The sequence below is a fragment of the Amyelois transitella genome, chromosome 6 (assembly GCF_032362555.1).
Source record: "Amyelois transitella isolate CPQ chromosome 6, ilAmyTran1.1, whole genome shotgun sequence".
NCBI classification, from domain to species: domain Eukaryota; kingdom Metazoa; phylum Arthropoda; class Insecta; order Lepidoptera; family Pyralidae; genus Amyelois; species Amyelois transitella.
The window spans coordinates 7,111,098-7,130,002 of NC_083509.1; positions in this window are offsets into that span (position 1 = coordinate 7,111,098).

The window sequence follows — 18,905 nt, forward strand, 5'->3', positions numbered from 1 at the left end:
GGTATGCAATTTGAATATATGTAAATATTTCTCTTGCTGAAAATATTTTTTTTCAATCTATTTATATTGATCATCTACACTAATATTATAAAGAGGAAAACTTTGTTTGTTTGGTTGTAATGAATAGCCTCAAAAACTACTGGACCGATTTTAAAAATTCTTTCACCATTCGAAAGCTACATTATCCACGAGTAACATAGACTATATTTTATTTTGGAAAAAAATAGGGTTCCGTAACAATATATAAAAATAATTGGCAAAACAGCGTTTGCCAGGTCAGCTAGTATGATATATAAGTAGGTATTTCATTGATAGATGTGTGCTGGATCAGTATAGTTCTCAAAGGTGGAAGTCATGACAATGGCAAACAATTTACATGATAATTTTTCGTTGTGGCAAAACTCATGAATATTCATCCTTGTAACATTCAGGTATATCTCGACCGGTTTAGTCGGATCGATTCGAGTGAATACCAGGAATTCCATATGAAATTCCTTCTCACATATCCTTCTACACACTAATTATTTTGCGTTGGAGGTGCGGGCGCGGCAGGTACGCGGCCTGCCCGCATTTATAGAGGAACTTTAATTTACGACCGCTCTAAATTACGTGGATTTACTGCGCGTCTTTATTGGCTCGCTACGGGCCCCCTCTCTCCACTCTCCGCCCTCCACCTCCCCCACTTTTGAGTTACCTCCTTTTGTAAAGCTGTTAAACTTTTGCTGGAATAATGCACCGCTAAAACTGCATAATTTAATGCGCCGTAAAACCGATAGCGAATGGTAACCGCCATACCCGTAAATCAGATCGGTCGGATTCAGTAGCATACTCGAAACGGTACGTGAGTCAGAAACCTGATGAGATGCATTCGTTGCTTGTTTGTCATATTTTTAATCTGTATACACAGCAAACACACTGAACTCAACATAGTTTCACAAATACGTGTAGGAAGATATGTTCATCTAAATTCATTAGATGAATCACTCACATTGGAATTTATCATATAATCGTGAAAAGCTCTTGGTGCGTCGGGTATGCAAGGTCACCTCCGGTGTTATCACTGAGAGAAAGCGGATGTTGTTGCTACGGACGGGCGGCTACAACAAAGGAAACGGCTTTGTCGGTACCAAAGATAAAATTGCCCTTGCGAAACTGATTTTATAACCCATAACAATACTCTGTAAACAAGTAAAAAAAAGAAACAATGTTAAAAGCATTCTTTAAGTTTGTCAAGTCTGGACGTGTGAGGTAAATGAAAATTATGAATGGATAGGTAATAAGAATCACTCTTGTTTTTAACGAAACATTGCAAACCGCTGGGAATGGATTGGACACGCAATAATGTCAGATTAACGTTATTCCCCTAAGTATAATATCCTACATCAATTAATTTTAATATTTTTTTTTATAAGATAAACGCATGTCGTTATACCTACCTACCTATTGAATTACCTACTACAAATTTTATTAACTAAATATAAAAATCTACAACAAAACAAAACCAATGTAGAATGGTACTGTTTCAGCAGTAAATGATTGGTTTAATACTTATTAAGTTAATTTGTAATAGACCAAATCACTAAGAATACAACCTACTTATTTAAAAGTCAATTAAAGGTCAGTTTGAGATATACTTAATTTATAATTATGTTTTGAATTTTTGACTCTATATAACTTGTAAATAAATAATCATATGTAAGTAGGTAGGTATAGCTTATTTTCAGCCGATGCGCTATTCGTCTAACTAATGAGAGCTAAGCCGTGTGGGTATGCCAGTCCTGAGAACCATTTAATGGCCCCTCGACCCACGGTTCGGCTTTTAACTTCTAATCTAAGCCTATTAAACATCACGAACCCTCTCGGATTCCTCATGAATGCATTTCCAAGTAACCGAGCCGATATAATTGTAAAAAAAATTCCAGACGGACAACAAACACGTTTTACCTAAGCATAATTTGCATCTGATGTGATAGGATAGCGTAACTGAGAATTCACATCGATTTAAAAATAAACTTTTTGACTGAAAGAATAAAGTTGTAATTTCATTATACGTCGGTGTTATATAAACCGTATAGCGTAAGATATAAATTTTATTGCGTTGGCGGCTGGGCAGTAATTGGAAGCGAGGATGCGCGGGCGCACTAAAGCGGCAATTGACCAGAAAATAACGAGCAGCCCCGGGTTTCATATGTATACCATACACATGCCTTATGTACCAGCTGCCGTGTGTCAAGAGTTTTATGGCAGTTTTGAATAAGTTTTTTTCTCTCTAATTTAGGGCACTAAGTTAATGATGAGAACGTCGTATACTTAATAAAATATTAAGATGTTACCACTTTGATGTTATTATATCAAGAAAATTAAACAAATTAATAAAAATGTTCAATAGGTTAATTTGATACAGGCAACTGAGCAATTTTTTTAATTTATTTCACCTTTAAAAATAATTGTTGATTATATCACCGTGCCGTGTGGTTCCCGGCACCAATAGAAAAATAGGAATAAGACCACTCCATCTCTCTCCCATGGATGTCGTAAAAGGCGACTAAGGGCTAGGCTTACAAACTTGGGATTCTTCTTTTAGGCGATGGGCTGGCAACCTGTCACTATTTGAATCTCAATTCTATCTTAAAGCCAAATAGCTGAACGTGGCCTATCAGTCTTTACAAGACTGTTGGCTCTGTCTCCCCGTTTTATCATTTGCTTTTGTTAATGTGGACCAGACAAATATTGTTATTAAAAAAAGTTTTTTTTTACACAAGATTAGTCAAATTAATACTTTAAGTATATTTGAGTAACAAAACGTTGTAAGTACAGACTGCATGGTGCCTGAACTAAGTACCTATAACTTGTCATATAGATCAAAAAGCTGCTTATGTAACTACAGATACTGTGGTTAAAATATAAAGCATTTTTATCACTTTACGTAAGCTGCGTACTAACAATAAAAACTCTTTTCAATATCAACTGTTCTGTAATCAAACAAAACATGATAATAGCGGTCAAAACCAAACGGTTAATACAATTTGCTGAGCAATAAACGAAGTCATAAATCTTCGTGGATGCGGTAATCCGTCATACCATTCGCACTCCACCAATATAGTACTATTTGTTAAGTGTTAACACTTGCTGTATTTAAATATTTGCTAATATTGAATCATTCACACCTGACATATTCATTTACTTTTGATAGCCTTTGCTGCTTCATTGCTACTCTGATCTTTTAACGTGGAATTCGATGTAATTTAGGTAGACTAAAATGACTTTATCATAGGTTCTTCATCGAAACTTGGTAAGTATAATTGAAGTGATACGACGGTTTTAATGCAAAATTTATCAAGTTAATTAATTATAATTATATGCTTAAATAAACGTGACATTACGTCACGTATTATCTAATTAAGGTAAAGATCATTTTAGGGTGTGAGGTTAAGGTAAACAGGTAAGAGTGATGAGAGATAATTTAACATCCCTCTATAACAAATGTTATTTTTAAGCATTTTTTGTCAATTTTAACCAACAGGTAGAAACGTAAACGAAGTTAGTACGGAACAAATCTATGGTTTAATTTTTAGGTAAGGTATAGGTAGTGCTGTTCCGATGTTAATACAATTTTCAAACCAAAATCAGTCAGATAGAGAGACATACTTACTTACTCGTATAATCTGACGTTCTACCATTGAATTAAAAACCAGGACATAACATCGATTTTAAGCATACGAAAATTAAACATACCTACCTACTCCGATAGTGAGCGGTACTTGCAATAGATAATTTTTATTAATTTGTAGGATACAATCTAGACTTAATGTTATTAAACTTTTTCCGTTTAAATCAAAAGTCAGTCACTAGTTAGCTAAATCATAAACCAATGCCATAAAATAACCAGTAGTCCATCATGCTCGCACTAGTGTTAACAACGCCTTAACAAGTGTAAATAAAAGTGTATCAAAATACAATCCGTAATGGTTATGGACCCGCTGCGAACGAATAGAGGAGTCCATACAACTCGATGATGATTCCATAAATTTATACAGTGCACAATAAAAAGGCTGGTTGGAACAAAGCATCGTCACCTCGGTTTATGGACTCTTACGCTAAACGCACCAATCTGTATCGCTTCAACTCCACTATGAATACAATCAGCGAGATGACGCCCTAATTGCCGTGAAATTTCTGTATGAAAAATACTTATAGATATTGAGCTTAAGGCATTCGGTATATAGATAAATAGATAGATGCTTGGTCATGGATACTTACAAAAAGAGAGAGACAGGAAAAGTGCAGGGATCATCCCTGCATATCAATCAAATGGAAAGAATACGTGATCTCCAGGTAATAGACAGTATTTATTTGGTATGTAAGTGTAAAAATAATCTACTCGCAACTATGTAGTTGCGATCATTGTAGATCATATTTACCTACCTATAGTAAATGCGACAAAAAATAAAATGCATACATGCTGCAATAAAATACATACATTACTAAAGCGAATTTAATAAAGTAGGTAAGTACACATAACTCTAAACTTCGATCGTTTTTATTAGGTAGTATCAAGATTAATAAGAAATTAAACAGAATTATTATAAACGAACTATAAATTGAATTAAATCTAACTAAAAAATTAAGCCCGATTGTTTCCTTGACATATATATCAATACTCGTATGAAAATTTTGCCGGCGGCGTCGCGACGCGTTGACATGTCCATGTTAATTAAATAGCTATAAAACCGGACAAAGCCACAGCGTACCTATATAGAGAGCAGCGTCATTTACACTTGACCCGCTAACGCAATAAAATGTTGACTAATTAATACCAACAACCCACGCCTGAGATGATTTTTTATTAGATAGGTGTTAGTTTTATAATTAAAACCTGAAAAATATAAACCAGTTGATTCTTATTAGGAAAAAAAGTACAATTTAATATCCATTTTCAATATTTTGTTAGAATTTCTTCATATAAATGTCACCTTTTCCTTTTTTATATATACAAAAACAGGATCAAATTTCAACTAATAAATTTGTTGTTCCTTTTAAAATATAAGCGACAGCGGTAGCTTCAATTCGTAGCACGGGCTACGAGCTTAGAGTTGGTAGGCAGAAGGTAGTTTGGGTTGATATACTTACTCAAAGGTTACGAGCTATACGGCTTCGACGCATAACAGCCACTCCTTCACTGCTTATTTATATGAGATCTTTAGGTATCCAAAACAAATCTTTGTATCTAATGGAAATTCTTTCCAAGATTTTTAAAAGTACAGTTACATTACACTTAGTATTTATTACATTTCACCTCCTGTAACGGCATGGTGCGTTGGCGGCGGATTACTCGGACAAAGGCGAACATGAAACATGCCGCCGAATCTGCTTATCATATTGTTTGCTGCCCGCTGGTAATATACCCTCTATATATCACCGCTCACGTGGACCGTGTGTGCAGTCACGATAATATATGTGAGTATTAGATAACCACTAGCCACCCGGGTGGAAAAATGAACTAGGATTGTTTCATGCAAGGCTTACGCTTAGTTCATCTATAGAAAGCGGACTTACCTATTACCTATTGCACTATACCTATCTTAACGGCCTCTGTGGCGCAGCAGTGCGCTTCTCTGAGACAGGATTCGAATCCCGGTCAGGGAATGATGAGATACGAACTTTCTCTAATTGGCCTGTATGTTAGATGTTTATCTATATAAGTATTTATGGTAAAATGAAGTATCGTTCAGTTAGTATCTCGTAACACAAGTTATTTTTATTTATTCCGATAATACTTATGCACTCTAAACTTTTAAAAGGATTTCAACTCTCTATAGTTACAATATAATACTTGTATGTAGCCTAAAAATAGAAGACGTTACAGACCAAAGTGGAAAGATAAATAAATGTAAAGAAGCGAAATCCAAACCCTAATGCACAGTGGCGGAGGGTGCAATTGGGAACACGAAAAGATAAGAGTGACATTAGTAACCTTATTCTTGAGGAAATGTAACTCTTCTTTTAATTCTAAATAAAGTCTTGATTGTGAGTCACCTAGCTTTAAATAATATAGTCTTATTTAATTAAGGCATGTTCACCAAAAAAAAGCTACCTAAATTGTGTGAAGGACTGGCACTAACATGAGTAACAAACAACAAAAAGCCGTCTTGATCTCTGAATAATTTATTTTTCTCTTAAATCGTTAAAAGTATTATCGCCATGAAATACATTTTGAATCAATTTTATTGCTCCTCTCGATATTTATTGATGGAATGGGTTTTGATAACAATTTGAGCTCTTACTCGGTCGATGTTCTGACGCCGGCCGCCATAAATCCAATGTCAGTAGTGTGACCCAAACGAATCGGCTTAATATGTCTTTTATATTCAGCGCCAAATTTATATAAAATACTAGCTAATACCCGCGCCTTTGTCCGCATTAAATTTTACACAAATAATCATACTTCTTTCCCGGAGACCATCTTAGCATAGCCTTAAATTACATGACATTGAAATAACATTTGTATTAACATGTAACAAACACTCATCCTTACAAACTTCTGCAATTATAATAATAATCATTCAACGACTTCATAAATTGTTTTGCTCTATCCATATTTCCAAACTAACCTATACGTTGATACCTTATACCTTTATAACAAACACTAAAAATTAAAGGCATATTTGTTTACAACCTAAAAAACATAGGGGTTAAAGTTAAAAATAAACTGAAAGAAGTTATAAGAGAACAATATTTTTTAAGTAAATACTTACGTTAACATTACAAAAACTTCTGGACCAATATTGTTGAAATTTTACACAGAAATAAGAATAAACCTTCAGTAACTTAATATCTGAATTGCAAAAAATAAAGTTAAAGTATTTTATTTCATACATACATACATAAAATCACGCCTCTTTCCCGAAGGGGTAGGCAGAGACTACCTCTTTCCACTTGCCACGATCTCTGCATATTTCCTTCGCTTCATCCACATTCATAACTCTCTTCATGCAAGCTCGGCGGTTTCGGGTACTTTTGACCTGACCCTTTAGCAGGACGTCCTTAATTTGATCAAGATACGTTCGTCTAGGTCTTCCCACTCCGACCTTTCCCTCCACACCCCCCATGTATGTATATCTGCTTAGTCAACCTGTTTTCATTCATCCTCTCCACATGACCGAACCATCTCAACATACCCTTTTCTATTCCTGTAACTACATCTTCTTTCACATCACAACATTCTCTTATCGCGCTGTTCCTTATCCGGTCACTCAATTTCACACCCAACATACTCCTTAACGCTCTCATTTCCACTGCATTTATTCTGCTTTCGTGCTTCTTTTGCCATACCCAACTTTCACTCCCATACATTAATGTCGGGACCAACACTTATTACAATATTTTATTTCCTTTCTCGCACAGTTACACTCAAAACCAAAATGGTGTCTTAGGTCTGAAATTAACCTACATAACGATTCTTAGGTCATTACATAAAACTAGAATATAAAGTGGCAATTTCAGCAAACCCGGCCGCAACGCACGACGCAATCATTGCGTTAGTGCAAGTATTCGTGTTCATAAAGCCGATACATATAAACTGCAGCTGTAAATAAATCTTATTAGAGACATTATTATTTACTAGCTGTTGCCTGCGACGTCATCCACCTTAAAAAGAAAAGATCTGGCCCCTGTAATTACGTCCTTAAAGGGGTGGGACCTTGGCGTACACATTACACTGAGAAAACCTCATTAAAATAGAAGCAAAAGTTTCCACGTGATGGGAGTACAAACAAACATACAGACAAACAGAAATTCTAATAATTATATTTTTGGTAGATCCCCATACCTATCGAATTTTTGTCAATATGTATATCTTTCAAGTACCCTATAGACATCACAGTCATTTACAATTTATTTTATATATGGATATAAGTATTGATTCCATCAACACTAAAATCTTATAAGAGGCGGAGGAAAATATACCTAATATAAAGCTTAAAGGTAATGATTATTTTCCGCAATTTGATTTGAGTTTACATTTAAATAACTACTGAACGTGCCTAGTCAGTCTTCAAGACTGCTGGCTCTGTCTACCCCGCAAGGTTTATAGACGTGATTATAAGAATGAATGAATGATTACATATAAAGCTTTAGTTGCCTTGTATTACGAAAACATTTCATGTTTACTGGTACTGGACTGTTTCGTCGACATAGCTTTGATGAATACATAACCTAAGCAAACATTGTTGCGGTTGTTGTAATGCACGACATGGCTATTCCTGGCAACTTCTGCAATTACGCTATTATCTAGCTAGATAGCACAGCGGTGCGCATGCGTGGCGCTTACCTGCGCAGTGGCAAGGAGCATCCGGTCTTAGACCATGGATGATATTGTCATTAATTTAAAAAATAATACCATGATTCGTCATTTATTTTTCATATTTTTTATAGAAGTAGTTACTTCAACAATATTAAATGAATAATAATAACACCATATACTTAGACATTTATTTTGTGTAAAACTTTCTCTGATTGTCCTGGGTCTTGGATGTTTATCTATGTAATGTATTTATTATAAAATATAGTATCATTGAGTTCGTATCTCGTAACACAAGTCTCGAACTTACTTTACAATCTGAGTAATCTGTCCCGTATTTATTTATTTATATATTAGATATTCAGAAGGCCACCGCTTTTCTTCCTTATATTTAAAATATAAATAGCAGATGTTTTAGGTTATTTACGCCTTTTGGGCAAATAAAACTTCAGAAAAAGGGTAAAAAATGAAAAAAAATAAAAAATGGATTTAAATTAAAGTTAAAGGCTGGTTTTTTCTATTTCAGTACAAATTTAAAGGATTTCATCTAATAGATTGAGATACCAATAGAGATTCTAACAAACAATACAAACTTCACTTACTATCGTATTTTCCAAACAAACAAGGAAAATCCTTGTTGACTTAAATTTACAACACATCATTACATTACAAATATACGGACACTCGTATATTCTAATGACATTTTAATAAGGGAGAAAATAAATAGTATACATTCATCTCTCGTTGATATTGCTAATCCAGCAAATAAAATGGGCCTGACTATTATATACTTACTTGCATGATATTTAGACGATATAATTATGTTGTGTTAATAAATAAATTTTTCCTATATGTTTAATAGTCATTTTAGTTTTCTTTTTTGTGTTATACTTTTATTTTTTTCGTGGAGTATATCTGACTAAATTTTTTATTTTCATTATTTCAAAGGCTTTAAAGCTTTATTATCTAATTTATTTAATTCAAGTCCGGTCAAGGATACTCTGAACCGACGAACTTGGATGAAAAGAGAAAAAATCAAAACCCTTCTTACGTGAATTTGTAATATGTAAGTAACTATGCATGTTTACACCCCAGAAATGTTTTATAGAACTAGCAATAAACTTATTTTGTATAAGGTATTTATTTTTAGTTATCTGACACTTTCATAGAAATAATAGTCTAAATATTTAAATTATTTTTAAGAATTTCAATGTGAAACATTGTCTCTGCGTAGGGTCTAAAAAACAGCTGAAGTTCCATAGACACTGTTGTATTTAGACGTAATTATATCGATGGCAGATATTAATAAAACAGTAGCTAATGGTGATACCTCCAATCGCATGTAAGGCCTCGCAAATTGCTGCGCTGTCGGGGAACTGGGTAACTACATATTTACTGCTCTTTACGACCCATAATCACTGCTCTTATTAAAATTTAAGTGGTTTCCTTTCCTTACTTAACTCACATAAACAGTTCTGCATTCCACAGACGGTTTTACTTACTTTTATATAACCACACGATTAAAAATAGATAAAAACTGATTAAGGAAATATATATTTAATGTAGAAAACATAATTATTATTAATTTTCCTCCGAAATGACCAATAATGTTAGTCCCGGTTACATCCTTACTTTTCTGGAGAAGAGCCGGGGTGTGCCTTTGCGACCATGATCCCTGAATTGAAGCAAATCGCCAAGTCGAGACAAGCGACGAGCATAAGGGCACTACCTACTTACCTTTTCTCGAAAATATATCGTAGCCGTATCTTTGAACCATTGAATAACACGTTATTCAATAATTTTACTACATCATCTTAACCACGGTTTAGATGATGTAGTAAAATTATTAAACATGCAAAGTTTGAATATCGTAGTTATGATACTTAAGATTTATTAGGGGTTTAAAATCGCGAATTTCGTCACTGGCTCACTAAACATCAATATTCTAGGATACTTCCCGAAGTCCGAGAAATCAGAAATTTGGAATGTCAGCTAATATAACTACGGAAACAACAAAATTATAAAACCTTTTTTTTCGTGTGAAAAGACCTTCGTCTACCCGTTATGTGGGGCTTGAACCCACTAAAACCACACGGTGCCATCGCCTACCGCTTTGTTGCCAGGAGCATGAACTGCCCTCGCTCATATCCCTGACGCGGCGGCCGCTTCCACGGCGGCCTCGGCTCGGCCGCTCTCCACGGAGCGGCCAGCGGGGTGACCCGTCGGCCTTCAATTCTACCTGCTAGGGGAGGGCGCGCCTGGCATAGGCGCGCCTTCAACCCAGAGCCGTTTCGCCAGTCAGCGGAATCCCGTTTCCGCCGCCCGACCTGCCCTTATTGTGGGGGCAGCAGGTGCAGGGCGTATGCCCGCCTCCTGCGCCCAGTGCGCCGGCGGCGTATGGGGAGATCGGACGTGTCTTCTCTCACCCTTTCCGCCCCCTCTTTGCTGAGCATAACGCTCTCCGCAAAGGTCTGCATTGCTGTCCACGACCTGTCGCTGTCGACAGTCTGTCTAACGACAGCTGGCAGAGAGAGGGGGACTCACGACCGCGCGAAGCTCCTTACGGTCTTCGTCCCAGGCTGGGCAAACCTCCAAGGTGTGCTGGACGTCCTCGTCAGCACATCCGTCACAGTGGTGAGAGATATCAGACGGCTCCCGACCGATCAGACACAGATAAGTACCCTCCGAAACAACCATAAAATTATAAAACCCGACGTAACCTAAACCATCCCTGGAAGTTTATACTCGTATGACACTTGCACTTCAGTTTCTGCTAGATAGGTATCTGAAATATTGGTTGGTATTATAAGCTAATATTTATACGAAGACAGCAACAAAAACTTAAACCCTAACCATCTGGGAATTGGAGGCGGAAGTTTTGCGAGGACGACCTATCTTTTTTTTTATTTTTTTCGGGAAGATAAAACCTTCCGCCTTTTTTGTATCGGCAGCCTGTGATGCAAAACAAAAGAACTTGTACGTCATTACTCCAAATAACAATAGATGCCTTAAAGGTGCAGACACATTTGCGAAAAGCTTTTCCGGCCTAGAACAAAGTAACGCAGGTAGCCGAGTTGACTTTTGTTAAATTATTAGTCAGAAATCACATCTCATATATCCCATGTGTTTTCCGTCGTGCAATTCTCAATGACGTGAGATTCCTCTTGTAGGCGATGGGCTAGCAACTTGTCACTACTCATTCGAATCTCAATTCCATCATGAAGCCATACAGCTGAACTTGGCCTTTCAGTCTTTTCGAGACTGTGGCTCTGTCTACCCCGCACGTGACTGTGCGTATAAATTCTTATGTTACACAATTACAAAAAAAAATTTTAATCCTTATTACTTTTAACCATTCACGCTAATAACTATAGTAAAGTCAGAAAGATATTCATAAAAACATCATTTTATCGATAAATTAGTCAGGCTGACATCAGCTGTCCTTAAAAACATTGCATAAATCAGATAAGTACTTTGGGCTAGATAAGAGCAAGATATAAGTAAGAAATTTTAGAGATTTTTGAAGTCTTCACTGATAATACTTTGTACTTCACCACACTTCCACAGGCAGTAATTAAGACAGTCAATAACACTTGTTTCGCAGCTTAAGTCAAATATCAGTCAAATATATAAAATGTTAGGTCAAGGGTACCCGAAACCGACGAGTTTGCATGACTCTTTATGAGTTATAATTATAAATGAACTCTCTAGATATGAATGTGGATAAAGCGGAAGAAGTATGCAGGGATCGTGGCAAGTGGAAACATGTGGTCTTTGCCTGGCCCTCCGGGAAAGTGGCGTGATTTATGTATGTACATACATACATATGGTCACGTCTATATCCCTTGCGGGGTAGACAGAGCCAACAGCCTTGAAAAGACTGGATGGACACGTTCAGCTATTTGGCTTAATGATAGAATTAAGATTCAAATAGTGACAGGTTGCTAGCCCATCGCCGAAAAAAGAATCCCAAGTTTGTAAGCCTATCCCTTAGTCGCCTTTTACGACATCCATGGGAAAGAAATGGAGTGGACCTATTCTTTTTTGTATTGGTGTCGAGAACCACACTGTAACTCGTATGTTATGTTAGTCAAATATTGTTCTTTTAAACAGTTATAGACTTTTTCTTGTAAAGGAAATATAGGCGAATAAAGCTAGAGTCGGCACAGTTTGTTTATTATAAAATTTCGATATACTTAAATATACCTAAGCATATTTAAACACGTGGTCATAAATAACAATAAGAAATGGATTGAAACATTTAGGCGGCAACTCGCTGAAGGCGGCACCAACGTTTATTGACCGAAATCTGGACAAAGACCCTGTTTTACAGCCCCATAATAAAAGTTACTATTGTACCAGCGAGCAGCCCAACGAAATACGGACCGCCTTTTGTTAATACTTAAATAAGATATACATTTTTTATAGTGTTTAGCCCATTACGGTCAACAATTGTACATATTTTGACTGGAACTGACTCCAAAATGCTTTGCTCAAATAATAAATGCCGCACTCACCGGCATTTATACTTTGAACCTGTTGTTACCTCTTCACAGTTAAACCACTGAACCGATCTGTATGAAATTTGGCAAACATATGTTGAGTATATTAATTGAACAGTCCATATTACATTTACCTCATATAGCTATTGGCAGTATGATTGGAATGTAGGTAGGTAGGTACTTACTTTTCCAAGTTTATCTTCTTTAATTTCTGTACCTAGTTCTACCAAAAATTTAAAGATAGAGGCAATGCCCAACCTTAGCACACAATACATACATAATCACGTCTATATTCTTTGCGAGCAAAGAGTCAACAGTATTGAAAAGACTGATAAGCCACGTTGAGCTGTTAAGCTTAATGATATAGGTATGAATAACGATTCATATACCTAAGAAGTGACAGATTGCTAGCCCGTCGCCTAAAAGAAGAATCCTAAGTTTATAAGCCATAAGTAGGCTTTTACGACAGCCATAGGAAGAAAAGAAAGGGATGGAGTGATCCTAGTCTTTTGGGACACAATAATAAAAATAATACTTACTTACTTATATGAAATGGACCGGTTTCCGCGTTCAAATATGTAACCGAAGAGGCTCACGTTAGCCGGCTTTCGTCGTCTTTTACGACACCTTATAAATTAGAAGTGCTATAAATGTAAATCTTACTCCAAGTCAAACCCCATCACATATGCATGCTTTGAATTTCATAAGTTATATCAAACGTACTGAGTTATTCGAGTTATATTTATAGTTACTTAAAACTTTCACCTATTGCTTTGTTTTAACTCAGAAAAACATTTAAAGTTTGTTTCATTAAATCGGTTCACTAAAAAAAAGTTATCGACATTTGAATGAACTCAAGGCATGAGTTTGCCTGCAAATAAGTTACGAAATTTAAAATTCAAAGTCATTTATCATTGTACGACAGCATAATACTTATAACATATAATAATAATAATAAAGGCGTCGGGACGTGACGACCCCATCGCCCTCTGTGGAAGGGTTTCCTTCCCAGTGCAGTCAGTCTCTGTGGGGCGGCTTGTGGCGAAGCCGTTGGTGAGTGGCGACACCACGGACCCTACCTCCTGGGGAACATACAGACATGCGCTATACACACGCATACACACAGTGACACTATCCCCGCCTCTGGCTTGCCTTAACCGGCCGGCCAGAGTGGAGTCGCAAGAGCAGATCCAGACGCTCCAGGATAGAAGTGTATTGCACGTAATGGCGGTAATAGCGGGGATTCCAGCACGGGGTCATACCTCGTGCTCATAAAACCGGGGCCGCACCTCTCGGCATCCTATAGCTGCTTTTAACGTGTTGCGCCGTGGCCGCCGCATGGTGGCTTATTTAGGGTGCCCACAGGCTGCTGTATAGCCAATGAGCAGCGAGTCACCATCTGCCTAATCAAAATTATGTGAGAGATTTTCGAGGCAGATGTCCATATCTCACTCCATAACCCAGTAATCCAATCCACTAGCATCCCATCCGCATGACCGAGACTAAGTAAATCCCTACCTGGCAATAGTTTGGCAGTTGTGGAGGGCTGTCCGTTGGTGTATCCCAATGGTTCATCAAGGGACAGATCTCCATAGCTGCAGCCATCTCACTTTAGAACAAAAGGTACCAAAGGGCCTCTTCATGTTGGCTTCGGCCCCATGAACGCCTCCCAAATGACCGAGTCCCCATGGGCTCGAGCACATTTTATATGTACCAACATAATAATAAATTTCTTTAATCAAGTAATAAAAACGCATAGTGTGTTAGTATATAAGTAAAAATCAGTTTGATAATATTCTGGTTTTGCCGCACATAACATGCGTAATTCTCACGCAAATAGATTTTTGGTTTGTTAGTCTACTTTGATATTTTTTTTTTACACTGATTGATTTAGCCTCGAAGTAAGTTCGAAACTTGTGTTACGAGATACTAACTCAACGATACTATATTTTATAATAAATACTTATATAGATAAACAACCAAGACCCAGGGCAATCAGAAAAAGTTCTTTTCTCATCATGCCCTGGCCGGGATTCGAACCCGGGACCTCCGGTGACACAGACAAGCGTACTACCGCTGCGCCACAGAGGCCGACGACGCCGACGACCGTGTGGAATGAACGTGGCCATTCAGTCTATTCAAGCCTGTTGGCTCTGTCCACCCCGCAAGGGATATAGACGTGACCATATGTATGTATGTAGTCTACTTTAATTTCAACAGCACCGCAACGGCCTCGATGGTCCAGTGGTTGGCGCGTGAGACTGTGAAGTTGGTGGTCCAAGTTCGAGCCCCAACAAAAACAAGATTGTACCAGCGAGTAGTCCAACGAAATACGGACCGCCTTTTGTTAATACTTAAATAAGATATACATTTTTTATAGTGTTTAGCCCATTACGGTCAACAATTGTACAATTTTGACTGGAACTGACTCCAAAATGCTTTACTCAAATAATAAATGCCGCACTCACCGGCATTTATACTTTGAACCTGTTGTTACCTCTTCACAGTTAAACCACTGAACTGATCTGTATGAAATTTGGCAAATATATGTTGAGTATATTAATTGAACAGTCCATATTACATTTACCTCATATAGCTATTGGCAGTATGATTGGAATGTAGGTAGGTACTTACTTTTCCAAGTTTATATTCTCTAATTTCTGTAGTTCTACCAAAAATTTAAAGATAGAGGCGATGCCCAACCGAAGGACATACATAATCACGTCTATATTCTTTGCGAGGTACAAAGAGTCAACAGTATTGAAAAGACTGATAAGCCACGTTTCACGTTTCGACACCACCGCAACGGCCTCGCTGGTCCAGTGGTTGGCGCGTGAGACTGTGAAGTTGGCCGCCCAAGTTCGAGCAAAAACTATATATATATATATATTTTTTTTTTGTGTTGTTTGAGTATTTTATTTAAAAAAACTGAACTAAAGTATTTTATCTGTATATTTAATATTTTCACTGAAACGGATTTTTATTTACATTTTTTGTCTGTCTGTCTGTATGTGACTATATGATCAAGATTCAACTCGAAATTTACGCAGACGAAGTCGCCGGCAACAGATAGTACATAAATATAATCACGTTCTGTTTATCTCTTGCGGGATATACTGACTGATAGACCACTTTCAGGTGTTTGGCTTACCTAATGATAGAATTGATATTCAAATAGTGACAGGTTGCTAGTCCATCGCCTAAAAGAAGAATCCCAAGTAAGCCTTTTACGTCATCCATGGAAAATAGATGGAGTGGTCCTATTCATTTTTATAGGTTCCGGGAACTACACGGTAATCAATAACGTTATCACGGAATATAATTAATATTTTTTCTCCCTTTATCTTTTTGGGTAACCTCGGGGATAGACACAGAGGAAAGATAAAACTCCTTTCATATGCAATGTCGGCTTCAGGTGTCCCACAAAACTCTTTAACTGCAGAGCCCTCAGGCGTAGGTACCTACATAAAACGTCTTTATCTCTTACTTAGACAGAGCCCACAGTCTCGAGGAGACTCAAAGGCCATATTCAACTGTTGTTCTTGTTTTATACCTTTTACATTACAGGTAGGCATTGCTTAATGATGGAATAGAGACTCAAAAAGCGACAGGTTTATTAGCCCTTTGATTTTCCCTGGCTTTTACAATCCGCTCGGGAAGAGGAGCAAGTGTGTTTTTTGGACCAAAATTATTAAACAGCTTGTACTTCCTTAGGTAAGTAGATAATGGTCGCCTTCATATCATGTGTCCATATCTCCGGTGCTACGTAGCCAAGATATGACTGGTGACGGAGCGAAAGCTGGATTAAAAATTAATTTACCCGCTTTCATGTTTGCCGGTAATCCAGACTTTATCTAGATATCAAATGAAGGGGATTAAACTCGCCTAGTTAAATAGAATGCACGTGATAACAACTGATTAGCTGTTTGTCAAGTTAATATTTTTCAGGTAATGTGTTACCAAATTGACGGTTTGATCTTCACATTTAGCGTTTTGGTAAATCCTATTTTTTCTTCTGGTAAAACACGTGGTATATTTCAGGTTGGTATTTTTAGACTAAAAATTATGTAACAAATGTTTGCAACAATGATGTTTGCGATTATCACAACAAAAAGTATAATTTTTATGTCAAAAGAGAAATATCTAGTAGTAGGCCTACGCCTACGGCCTACGCCCTTATAGGGTAGATAGGCTCTTAACTTTTAAAAGGAAGCAACTTTACTGCAAGGAAGACAAAATCTGGCACACCCTACGACTTTTCGAAAGGATTCTATCTTATTCCATAAACAGAATTAAAAGCTACAATATAAGAGTACCACGAGCGGAGCCATAGGCGGACACAAGTATGAGTATAACTTGATATCTACTTACTAGTGTTTATTTTTTTCTGTTTTACCTTTTAAACATTTTTCTGAATTAAAGGCGCATTTTCATGAACTTAAAAAAATTAAACATTGACTTTTGATACCGTTGTCCCAACTTTCCCCGGAAAGGAAAATCAACAGAATTCTTCTCGTATATCGTCATTTCTCATTAAATCTCAGTTTGATTCATTCATCCAAGAGCATTTCCGGTACGTTTCTTATTCTCACCAACTCATACTGTTTGTATAGAGTAATGATGCGCCTCGTGATTTAATTCCTGTGGTCCTGTTGACTATCCTGCAGTTAGACGCAATGTGTTAACGACCTGTGAGATGCTGTCAAAGGGCAAACAGCTTGAGGTAAACATTGAGCTGTGTTTGAGTTGGGCCCAGCCTCTGTGTGATCAACGCGCCGCGGTGGTCGTGTTTTCTGCGCCGTCGCATTACTTTAATTTTTAAAGAAACCTATATTTTGATGTTTTTGTAATATTTTAGGCTTGCAGACTAATATCAAATTAAAGACTAAATGACTATGAAAATTGAAAGAATTTCCTTCAAATTTGAAAAGTCTAAAGTTTATATTGGAACGAAGCTCTGGCAAAACAAGTCATAAAAGATCAAGACGCTGTTTCACTAACTATTGATATCTAACTACTTAAAATGTCTTTGTTTTAGATATACCTTTTACATCATTTATTCATTTAATGGAATCTTCATTTGTGGAAATTAGAAGAAACGGACACAGGAGCGAAGCTTGGGACATCAATTGACCGCAATTTCGCTATCATTAAACAATTACAGACTTTTTTGTAATTCTGATGTAATAAGTTCATTTGGCTGAAAGAGTATAACACAAACTTTCGCATTTATAACATTAGATTGATTAGACGCGATCGTGAGTGAATCGGTACGAGTTCGGTGGGCGGCGAGATGCGAGGCGGCGGCGGCTCCTTTGACGCGGCTCTCGAAATGCCTTCAATAAGCATCGCTTTACACGACAATTAGCGGCATTCCTTCTCGCGCCTTTCTTTCCAGTGCCCGCCCCATAGGGCTGACAATAGCTGAATTGGAAAGGAATTCCCATATTTTCCCTTGATAAATTCATCAAACATTGAATTGACTTGGGCAAGCACATCATTATCTATTGCGATGAGTAAATTTGAACTATAAAAAAGATTCTATATCAAAATATCTTCATTTTTTACGATCACAGGCTTCAAACCAAAGAATACTTGGCATGTACTCATACCTCAATTTAACTTGTAGGTTAACCTACTTCAATAGGAGGCTACACTTTGCTATCACAGACTTGCAAGCTGTAACGTTAAAATATAGGCCGCATAGCTGTTGGTATGTATAGGAAGAATATCTTCAAATGCGAAAGAATAACACAGGGATCATGACAGGAGCATGTAGTTTCTGCCTGCCTCTTCCATAAAGAGGCGTGTTCCGTGATCTTCAAATGGCGCTAACATTTTAAGTTTTCAACCTGCTGGACATCCCTACCGCTGCTCGCATACCAATAAGAATTCAATCCAAATATTGACTCTCAATTTACTTATTTAGGACTCAATTAATAGTTTATCATTTAAACATTTAACTTTTCGTCATGAACTTTCAGACTTTTACAAATGTAATTCTGAGCAAAAATTAAAGTATAAGAAGGATAAATAGATGATATTTGTGTTGTATTTGTTCGCATTGCCTGTTATATTATTTTTTCCTAAGAAAGTAAATTTAT